The sequence below is a fragment of the Ranitomeya variabilis genome, chromosome 4, assembly GCF_051348905.1.
Source record: "Ranitomeya variabilis isolate aRanVar5 chromosome 4, aRanVar5.hap1, whole genome shotgun sequence".
NCBI lineage: Eukaryota > Metazoa > Chordata > Amphibia > Anura > Dendrobatidae > Ranitomeya > Ranitomeya variabilis.
The window spans coordinates 358457995-358469895 of NC_135235.1; positions in this window are offsets into that span (position 1 = coordinate 358457995).

The following is an 11901-nucleotide window of genomic DNA, read 5'->3' on the forward strand; positions in this document are numbered from 1 at the left end:
TTGTGGTCAGTGAAAACTTGGAAGGGAAAACGAGCCCCCTCCAAGAGATGTCTCCACTCCGAGAAGGCCAACTTCATAGCTAGCAACTCCCTGTCCCCGATGGAATAATTCCTCTCTGCCGGTGTGAAGGTTTTAGAGAAAAAGAAGCAGGGATGCTTCCGACCTTGAGCATCCTTTTGGAATAGGACTGCTCCAGCACCGACAGACGAGGTATCCACCTCCATTATGAAAGGTTTATCTACATCGGGGCGATGTAGAATGGGAGCACTAGCAAAGTGGGACTCAATAGAGAGGAAGGTCTTGGAGACCTCTTCTGACCACAACTTGGGATTTGCTCCCTTTTTGGTGAGGGCAACCAAAGGAGCTACCAAAGTTGAGAAGTAGGGAATGAACTGGCGATAGTAATTAATGAATCCCATAAAGCGCTGCACCGCTTTGAGAGAATGGGGTTCTTGCCAGTCCATCACAGCCTGTAGCTTGGCAGGATCCATAGCCAATCCTTGGGCCGAGATGATATAGCCCAGGAAAGGCAAAGGCTCCTGCTCAAACACACACTTCTCCAACTTGGCATAGAGGGAATTTGCCCGTAAGAGGTTGAAGACTTTGCACACATCTCTCCGGTGGGAGTCTATATCTGGAGAGTAGATGAGAATATCATCCAGGTAGGCTACAACCGAGGTGGAGAGCATATCCCAGAATCCACGCAAAGCTCTACCGAATGAGTGGATGGGCCAATGGTAATTGTCCACTTAAAGGACAATTTGGAGACAAACGTCGCCGTGTCAAGTGAACCTCCACCTACTACCACTAGACGCTGACGTTTCCCCGACCGCTGAGGACATCTGGTGGCAAGATGTCCTGACTGCCGGCAAACATGACAGACCCTAAGTGCATGGCCTCATGTGACTCAGGTGCCTGGACCGGAGATTCCAAAGGTTTGGCGAAGGTGGGAGCCAGACAAAACCTCTGCCTACACTGGGCTCGCTCTAACCTCCACTCGTTAAAATGGAGGTCAATATGAGTAGATACAGCTATTAACTCCTCCAGTGTGGCGGGAATCTCCCTAGTGGCCAGAGCGCCCTTAACATGGTCAGCCAGCCCCCTCCAAAATATAGGGATGAGGGCTTTATCCGACCACTCCAGCTCAGATGCTAAGCTGCGGAAGTGGACAGCAAAATGGCTGACCAAGGACGAGCCCTGAGTCAATGCCAACAGTTGGAGCGCCGTATCATGGGTGACTCGAGGTCCTAAAAAGACCTGTTTCAGAGAGCTCAGAAACAGCAGAGCACTCTGCACCACATGATCGCCACGCTCCCACAGAGGCATAGCCCACTCCAACGCCCTGTCCGACAGGAGAGACATAATGAATCCCACCTTTGCACGCTCTGTAGGGAAACGTGCAGCCAGGAGCTCGAGGTGTATAGAGCACTGGCTCACGAAACCCCTACATGATTTGCCATCACCAGAGAATTTTTCTGGCAGTGGGAGGCGAGACAGGGTCGGAACAGGAGTGGCAGTGGACAAAGCTGCTGCAGCCACGCTAGCAGCCTGAACAGCTACTGCGGTAACATCCACAGCTGAGGTTGTGCACTCGAGAGCCGCCAACCCACCCTCCAGCTGCTGGATGTACTGCAAAGATTGCTGTTTGTCCGCCATTGCTAGCCAGTCCCTGGCGCTAGTATTATGTTAGGGCTAGCGGGACACACTGATAAAAACATCTATATTTAATTCGTGCGTTCGCAGCCCGGGGTCCACCGTGCAGGAGGAACCTGCTGCTAGCAAATGACGGCACTATATGGCGGTTTAAGCAAACTCTCTTACTTCACAAAGTTGCACGGAAACAAGACGCTGTGCCCTGTTAACCCCACAGGAGTTCACAGCTAACTGCCGAGCTGAAGGCAGTCTGTGGTCACGCAAACATACAATCTCCTCACCGGAGGAGCCGGTATTCTAGGGGCTTATTTCAGCCGGGGCCCTAAATCCATGCACACAATCTCTTCGCCGGAGGTGCCGGCATTCTAGGGGCTTATTTCAGCTGAGTCCCTGAACACACATAAATGTGACCACACTGGCGCATGCACATAACAGATTTGATACTAGCGCATGGCTGTGCGGCCATGCGAGTCTTATAGTCTTATAGCTGCAGCAAGTAAAAGACCTTCCTAGAAGGACCAATGAGAGACTGCCATACCTGAGCATGTGAACCTAGATCTCCACTGAGAGATCTTGCCCTGGGCATGCTCAGTGTGTGCAGATCAGGACTTAGTCCTAGCACCTACAGGACCTTCCTGAAAGGACCAATGGACTTAGCTGCAGTATCTGACCATGTGACCCTCGATCCCCACTGAGAGATCTTACTCAGGGCATGCTCAGAACGAGAAAAGCAGGACTTAGTCCCAGAAGCATCTGCTCGCCGCTGCCCAGCACTGACTTCAATGGCAGAAGCAGGAAAAACTGCAGTAACTCTTTGTACAGAGTGGGACTGAGCAAGATGCTGGGACAGACGTCTCTGCTGAGCAGGCTCCACTGCGGCAGGAGAAGAATGAGAGACCCCCTGTGCAGAGGCTGGAACTTGACCCCTAACAGACATAGACTAAAAGAAATTCTGGAGAATCACATATTTATGCACAACATATCACAGAAAAAAAAAACATGAATAAGACAGGTGACATGAAACAAAATTACCATTCTGCTTCATGTCACCTGTCTTATCCATGTTTTTTTTTCTGTGATATGTTGTGCATAAATATGTGATTCTCCAGAATTTCTTTTAGTCTATGCCTGATGAAGAGACCTGAGTAGTCTCGAAAGCTTGCAATTTGTGACCATCTTTTCAGTTAGCCATTAAAAGGTATCAACCACTGAGGACTCTCAATTCTAAATATTTTTCTATCTACTGGCTAACACGGTAGCAAGATATATATCTTTGCTTTTATTATACTCACCTACAGCGCGATCCAATTTGATGAGCGTCTCTGGTCTTCCTCTCTTCTTGTGATCACCATCCTCCTTATCTGCCTCATGTAGATGATGCATCCTACATCATCCATCGAATGTCCACTATTGAGCTCTTGTGCAGGCCCCTTTACTATGATCTGCCAAGTGTAGAGCAAAGTATTGTAGTGCAAATGCGCTGGCAGTCTCTGGACTATCCTTGGGCATGCGCATTACAGTACTTTTCTCTGTCCTCAGCAGGGCAGAGATAAGTGCGCAGGAGTACGATGAAAGAAATTGTGTGGATGACATAGGACTCCTCATCCATACAAAGCATCAAAAAAGGACAGAGATCCCAAGAAGAGAGGAGGCACAGGATCAAGACCAGAAACGCCAATTGGACCTCACTGTGCTGTAGGTGAGTACAGTAAAAGCTATATTTTTTGCCTTGCAGGGCAAATTTGACACAAATATATAGCATTCTAGAATGCTGTACATGAAGGCTTACAGGTGCTGGTCCTCTACTTTGCATGAGGACAACTTAGTGACAGGTTAGCTCTAACAGCTCATTTATATATTAAGAAAAAATTGTGTTAACAAGGAATAAGAAATAATATAGACAGCTTAAGATGGTTGATCTTACTGACAGTTTCCGTTATAAGTTGCATGTTTATATGCCACAATACAGAATTTATATACAGTCCCTTATGTGATAGATACAATAATGTAAGCAAAAATAAAAAAAAAAATAAACATATATTATACATATGTAATAAATCTCACCAAAAAAATCTTAATAAAATATGTGGAAGAAGCCATTTGGAAGTCTGATTGCTAAAATGACCTTCAATAAATAGAAAATGTATGGCACTGGATATAATTTAGCATGTAACTAAACTTAATAAAAATATTGTGATGGTGCTGAGTGGGCATGTATCAAAGAAGCTCCATCACTGTCTTAAACTTTTGAACACTATTATTTTTACACTGATGACTGCACTAGTGGCTAAATAATGGTTCAAGAATCTGTAAACCTTCTATTTGGGACTTCCTCTCAGTCCAAAAGTATTCAGTTTTATTCACCCCTTCATGACCCAGCCTATTTTGACCTTAATGACCTGGCCGTTTTTTGCAATTCTGACCAGGGTCCCTTTATGAGGTAATAACTCAGGAACGCTTGAACGGATCCTAGCGGTTTTTTCATGACATATTGGGCTTCATGTTAGTGGTAAATTTAGGTCGATAGTTTTTACGTTTATTTGTGAAAAAAATGGAAATTTGGCAAAAATTTTGAAAATTTTGCAATTTTCAAATTTAGAATTCTTATTCTGTTAAACGAGAGAGATATGTGACACAAAATAGTTAATAAATAACATTACCCACATGTCTACTTCACATCAGCACAATTTTGGAAACAAAATTTTTTTTTGCTAGGAAGTTATAAGGGTTAAAATTTGACCAGCGATTTCTCATTTTTACAACGAAATTTACAAAACTATTTTTTTAGGGACCATCTCACATTTGAAGTCAGTTTGAGGGGTCTACATGGCTGAAAATACCCAAAAGTGACACCATTCTAAAAACTGCACCCCTCAAGGTACTCAAAACCACATTCAAGAAGTTTATTAACCCTTCAGGTGCTTCACAGCAGCAGAAGCAACATGGAAGGAAAAAATGAACATTTAACTTTTTAGTCACACAAATGAATTTTAGCAACAATTTTTTTTTCCCAAGGGTAAAAAGAGAAACTGGACCCCAAAAGTTATTGCACAATTTGTCCTGAGTATGCCGATACCCAATATGTGGGGGGAACCACTGTTTGGACGCACGACAGGGCTCGGAAGGGAAGGAGCGCCATTTGACTTTTTCAATGAAAAATTGGCTCCAATCTTTAGCGGACACCATGTCGTGTTTGGAGAGCCCATGTGTCTAAACATTGGAGCTCCCCACAAGTGACCCCATTTTGGAAACTAGACCCCCCAAGGAGCTTATCTAGATGCATAGTGAGCACTTTGAACCCCCAGGTGCTTCACAAATAGATCCGTAAAAATGAAAAAGTACTTTTTTTTCTCCAAAAAAATTTTTAGCCTCAATTTTTTCATTTTCACATGGGCAACATGATAATAAGGATCCTAACATGTGTTGGACAATTTCTTCTGAGTACACCGATACCTCATATGTGGTCACAAACCACTGTTTGTGCACATGGCAAGGCTTGCAAGTGAAGCAGCGCCATTTGACTTTTGAATGAAAAATTTGCTCCAATCGTTAGCAGACACCATGTCGCGTTTAGAGAGCCCCAGTGTGCCTAAACATTGGATCTCCCCCACATGTGACCCCATTTTGGAAACTAGACCCCCCAAGGAACTTATCTAGATGCATAGTGAGCACTTTGAACCCCCAGGTGCTTCACAAATTGATCCGTAAAAATGAAAAAGTACTTTTTTTTCACAAAAAATTTTTTTTAGCCTCAATTTGTTCATTTCCACATGGGCAACAGGATAAAATGGATCCTAAAATGTATTGGACAATTTCTCCTGAGTACACTGATACCTGGCCTGTGGGGGTAAATCCCTGTTTGGGCACACGGCAGAGCTCGGAAGGGAAGGAGTGCCATTTGAATTTTTGAATGAAAAATTAGCTCCAATCGTTAGCGGACACCATGCTGCGTTTGGAGAGCCCCTGTGTGCCTAAACATTGGAGCTCCCCCACATGTGACCCCATTTTGGAAACGAGACCTCCCATGGAACTAATCTAGATGTGCGGTGACCACTTTAAACCCCAAGTACTTCACAGAAGTTTATAACGCAGAGCCGTGAAAATAAAAAATCATTTTTCTTTCCTCAAAAATTATGTTGTAGCAAGCAATTTTTTATTTTCACAAGAGTAACAGGAGAAATTGGACCAAAATAGTTGTTGCCCAGTTTGTTCTGAGTACACTGATACCCCATATGTGGGAGTAAACCACTGTTTGGGCACTCGTCGGGGCTCGGAAGGGAAGTAGTGACTTTTGAAATGCAGACTTTGATGGAATGGTCTGCGGGCATCACGTTGAGTTTGCAGAGCCCCTGATGTGCCTAAACAGTAGAAACCCCCCATAAGTGACCCCATTTTGGAAACTAGAAAGAGAGAGAAAAAAACTCCTGATTTGGTGAGATAAAGCCATCTTTTTATTGAGCACTGGTAATTGGAGCACTGTTTGCACTTTATGTCGTCTATTATCCATAAAACTATTTTATATTAATATTAGTAAAAGTTATGTTTTAATTGTATGTAAGACATTCTCTTGGCTATTTTTGATATTTATATCAGAGGATTTGGTTTGGAGTATCTGCATTTGATACACAGTATAGCTTGGCTTGCTTCTATAGAGCCTCTGATGTGCCTAAACAGTAGAAACATCCCACAAATGACCAAATTTTGGAAACTAGACCCCCAAAGGAACTTATCTAGATATGTGGGGAGCACTTTGAACCCCCAAGTGCTTCACAGAAGTTTACAATGCAGAGCCAAGAAAATAAAAAAACATTTTTCTTTCCTCAAAAATTATCTTTTAGTAGGCAATCTTTTATTTTCACAAGGGTAACAGGAGAATTGAACCCCAATATTTGTTGCCCAATTTGTCCTGAGTATGCTGATATCCCATATGTGGGGGTAAACCACTTCTTGGGCACACGTCGGGGCTCGGAAGGGAAGTAGTGACGTTTTGAAATGCAGACTTTGATGGAATGGTCTGCGTGTGTCACGTTGCGTTTGCAGAGCCCCTGATGTGCCTAAACAGTAGAAACCCGCCCACAAGTGACTCCATTTTGGAAACTAGACCCCCCAAGGAACTTATCTAGTTGTGTGGTGAGCACTTTGAAACCGCAAATGCTTCACAGAAGTTTATAACGCAGAGCCGTGAAAATAAAAAATCATTTTTCTTTCCTCAAAAATTATGTTTTAGCAAGCAATTTTTTATTTTCGCAAGGGTAATTGGAGAAATTGGACCCCAATAGTTGTTGCCCAGTTTGTCCTGAGTATGCTGGTACCCTATATGTGGGGGTAAACCACTGTTTGAGCACACGTCAGGGCTCGGAAGGGAGGGAACACCATTTGACTTTTTTAAAACAAGATTGGTTGGAATCAATGGTGGCGCCATGTTGCTTTCGGAGACCCCTGTTGTGTCTAAACAGTGGAAACCCCTCAATTCTAACTCCAAACACTAATCCCAACACACCCCTAACCCTAATCCCAACTCTAGCCATTACCCTAATCACAACCCTAACCCCAACACACCCCTAACAACAACCCTAACCCCGACACACCCCTAACCCCAATCCCAACCCTAACCACAACCCTAACCCCAAAACACCCCCCAACCCTTACCATAACTCTAACCACAAGCCTAATCTTAACCCTATTTCCAACCCTAACTCTAATTCCAACCCTAACCCTAAGGCTATGTGCCCATGTTGCGGATTTGTGTGAGATTTTTCTGCACCATTTTTTAAACATCCGCAGGTAAAAGGCACTGCGTTTTACCTGCGGATTTACCACAGATTTCCAGTGTTTTTTGTGCGGATTTCATCTGCTGATTCCTATTGAGGAACAGGTGTAAAACACTGCGGAATCCGCACAAAGAATTGAAATGCTGCGGAAAATACAATGCAGCATTTCCGCGCTGTATTTTCCGCACGATATGCACAGCGGATTTAGTTTTCCATAGGTTTACAAGGTTCTGTAAACGTGATGGAAAACTGCTACGAATCCGCAGCGGCCAATCCGCCGAGGATCCGCAGCCAAATCCGCACAGTGTGCACATAGCCTAATTCTAACCCTATCCCTAATTCTAACCCTAACCCTAGCCCTAACCCTAACCCTAGCCCTAACCCTAGCCCTAACCCTAACCCTAGTTCTAACCCTAACCCTAGCTCTAACCCTAACCCTAGTGGAAAAATAAAAGTAAATATATTTTCTTTATTTTATTATGTCCCTACCTATGGGGGTGATAAAGGGGAGGTTCAGTTACAATTTTTTTATTTTGATCACTGTGATAGGTTTTATCACAGTGATCAAAATGTACCTGGAACGAATCTGCCAGCCGGCAGATTCGGCGGGCGCACTGCGCATGCGCCCGCCATTTTGGAAGATGGCAGTGCCCATGGAGCAGACAGACAGACACCGGGAGGCTCGGTAAGTATGCGGGGGGGGATTGGAGCACAGGGGTGGGATAGGAGCATGGGGGAGTGGGATTGGAGCACAGGGGGAGCAGACAGGAGGACGGGGGAGCGGACAGGTGGACGGAGGGGAGTACGGGACAGAGCGGAGTACTGGGGAGGAGATCGGTGGTGGTAGGGGGGGCAGATCAGGGTTTCCAGCCATGGCCGATGATATTGCAGCATCGGCCATGGCTGGATTGTAATATTTCACCAGTTTTCATAGGTAAAATATTACAAATCGCTGTGATTGGCTGTTTCACATTCAACAGCAAATCAGAGCGATCGTAGCCATGGGGGGGTGAAGCCACGCCCCCTGGGCTGAAGTAACACTCCCCCTGTCCCTGCAGATTGGGTGAAATTGGAGTTAACCCTTTCACCCGATCTGCAGGGACGCGATCCCTCCATGACGCATACGCTGCGTCACATTTGCTATGTAAGTCTTTTTTGGTTATGCACCTGTTCAGACTAGATTACAGTTCAGTCAGTTTAACTATATTTACTATGTACTATTTTTTCTGACTTGAACGCCCTGCACTTCACCATGCTGTGATTTTAATTACATCCAAACACAGTTGGTTCCGACCTTCCTATAAATGCAGGCTTTACCATGTTATTAGCCATAGGTAAGTGTTCACACTAGGCAGTCAGGTCAGGGACCCATCCGATTTGAGATTACCTTGACGTTTGGTGGATGGGCTCACATTTTTTGGCCAAATCTTGTGCTAAGCATCTCATGTGTTTTTTCATAGATTTCACAAGCCATTATGCTATTCACATTTCATGTATCGCACATTTCCTTGCTTTAGTACAGTTGAGTGCAGCCATTGATCTATTTGCTATGTAAGTCTTTTTTGGTTATGCACCTGTTCAGACTAGATTGCTGTTCAGTCAGTTTACCTATATTTACTATGTACTAATTTTTCTGACTTGAACTCCCGTCCTTCACCATGCTGTGATTTTAATTACAGCCAAACACAGTTGGTTCCGACCTTCCTATAAATGCAGGCTGTTGTGTATCCGCTTTTTGGGCTCCCCTGGTGGTTGCTGGTGGTATTGGTGACTTGTTTGCACTTTGCTGCTTCTGTTCACCTGCTTCCATCAGCGTTTGGGAGTTTCCTATTTAGCCTTGCTCTCCAGTCATTTCCTTGCCGGTCATCATTGTAACCAGAGCCTTCGGTTGCATGTTCCTGCTACTAGTCTGCTGATCAGCTAAGTGGACTTTGTCCTTTTGTTTTGTATCTTTTGTCCAGTTTGCAGTTTTTGTAATTCTCTGTAGCTGGAAGCTCTTGCGGGCTGAAATTGCCACTCCTGTGTCATGAGTTGACACAGGAGTCTTAAAGTAATTTCAGGATGGTTTTTGAAAGGGTTTTCAGTTGACCGTGAAGTCCTCTTTTGTATCTTTCTGCTATCTAGTAAGTGGACCTCTCTTTGCTAAATCTACTTTCATACTGTGTATGTCTTTTCCTCTTAATTCACCGTTATTACATGTGGGGGGCTGCTATCATCTTTTGGGGTATTTCCCTAGAGGTAAGCCAGGTCTGTTTCTTCCTCTACCAGGCGTAGTTAGTCCTCCGGCTGGCGCGTGGCATATAGGAAGCCGTAGGTATGCTCCCTGGCTACTATTAGTTGTGTGGTAGTTTTAGCTCACGGTCAACTCGAGTTTCCATCACCCGAGAGCTCATTCGTTATTTATATGTTTCTTACGTTCCCTTGCCATTGGGAACCATGACAGTATGACCGGCCCGAGTTAAAACTTATTGGCAGAAGAAAGGAGAGAAAAAAGAAGTCTGTAAAAATTTTTTTTTTTTTTCTTCTTTTTCCCTATGCTTGCTCCATAGTTGGATCAGTTGTATTTCAGCTCTAATTACTGCCTTTGCCTTTCTCTCCTTATAATCCTTGAATGGCTCTGAGCTCACCTGTTTAAAGATGGATCCTCAGAGTTTGGCTGCAGGTTTAAATAATCTTGCTACGAAGGTTCAAAATTTACAAGATTTTGTTATGCATACTCCTATTTCTGAACCTAAAATCCCTACACCAGAGGTGTTTTCCGGAGATAGATCTCGGTTTTTGAATTTCAAATATAATTGTAAATTGTTCCTTTCTCTCAGACCTGACTCCTCAGGAGATCCTGTCCAGCAGGTTAAGATTGTAATTTCTTTGCTGCGAGGTGACCCTCAAAATTGGGCATTTTCATTGGCACCAGGGGATCCTGCGTTGCTCAATGTGGATGCGTTTTTCCTGGCTTTAGGGTTGCTTTATGAGGAACCTAATTTGGAGATTCAAGCTGAAAAAGCTTTGATAGCCCTATCTCAAGGGCAAGATGAAGTTGAGATATACTGCCAAAAATTTCGTAAATGGTCTGTGCTTACTCAATGGAATGAGTGCGCCTTAGCGGCAAATTTCAGAGAGGGCCTTTCTGATGCCGTTAAAGATGTTATGGTCGGGTTCCCTGCGCCTACAGGTCTGAATGAGTCCATGACATTGGCAATTCAGATTGATCGGCGTTTGCGGGAGCGCAAACCCGTGCACCATTTGGCGGTATCTTCTGAAGAGATGCCAGAGAAAATGCAATGTGACAGAATTATGTCCAGAAGCGAGCGGCAGAATTATAGGCTTAAAAATGGGTTATGCTTCTATTGTGGTGATTCTGCTCATGTTATATCGGCATGCTCTAAACGTACTAGGAAGGTTGACAAGTCTATTTCAATTGGCACTTTACAGTCCAAATTTATTTTGTCTGTAACCTTGATTTGTTCATTATCAGTTATTACCGTGGATGCCTATGTGGACTCTGGCGCCGCTCTGAGTCTTATGGACTGGTCCTTTGCCAGGCGCTGTGGGTTTGATTTAGAGCCTCTGGAAGTCCCTATACCTCTGAAGGGTATTGATTCTACACCTTTGGCTTGTAATAAACCACAGTTCTGGACGCAAGTGACTATGCGTATGACTCCAGACCATCAGGAGGTGATTCGCTTCCTTGTGTTGTACAATTTACATGATGTTTTGGTGCTTGGATTACCATGGTTACAGTCTCATAACCCAGTCCTTGACTGGAAAGCTATGTCTGTGTTAGGCTGGGGATGTCGGGGGGCTCATGGGGACACTCCTTTGGTGTCCATTTCGTCATCTATTCCATCTGAGATTCCGGCATTTTTGTCTGATTATCGTGATATTTTTGAAGAGCCTAAAATTGGTTCACTCCCTCCTCACAGGGATTGTGATTGTGCCATAGATCTGATTCCTGGCAGTAAATTTCCAAAGGGTCGTTTGTTTAACCTATCTGTACCTGAACATGCTGCTATGCGCGAGTATATTAAGGAGTCCCTGGAAAAGGGACATATTCGTCCTTCTTCATCACCTTTAGGAGCCGGTTTTTTCTTTGTCTCTAAAAAGGATGGCTCTCTGAGGCCTTGTATTGATTATCGACTCCTGAATAAAATTACAGTCAAATATCAGTATCCGTTGCCTTTGCTGACTGATTTGTTTGCTCGCATAAGGGGGGCTAAGTGGTTCTCTAAGATTGATCTTCGTGGGGCGTATAATTTGGTGCGAATTAAGCAGGGGGATGAGTGGAAAACCGCATTTAATACGCCTGAGGGCCATTTTGAGTATTTGGTAATGCCTTTCGGCCTTTCTAATGCACCTTCTGTCTTTCAGTCCTTAATGCATGATATTTTCCGTGAATATTTGGATAAATTTATGATAGTGTACTTGGATGATATTTTGATTTTTTCTGATGACTGGGAGTCTCATGTTCAGCAGGTCA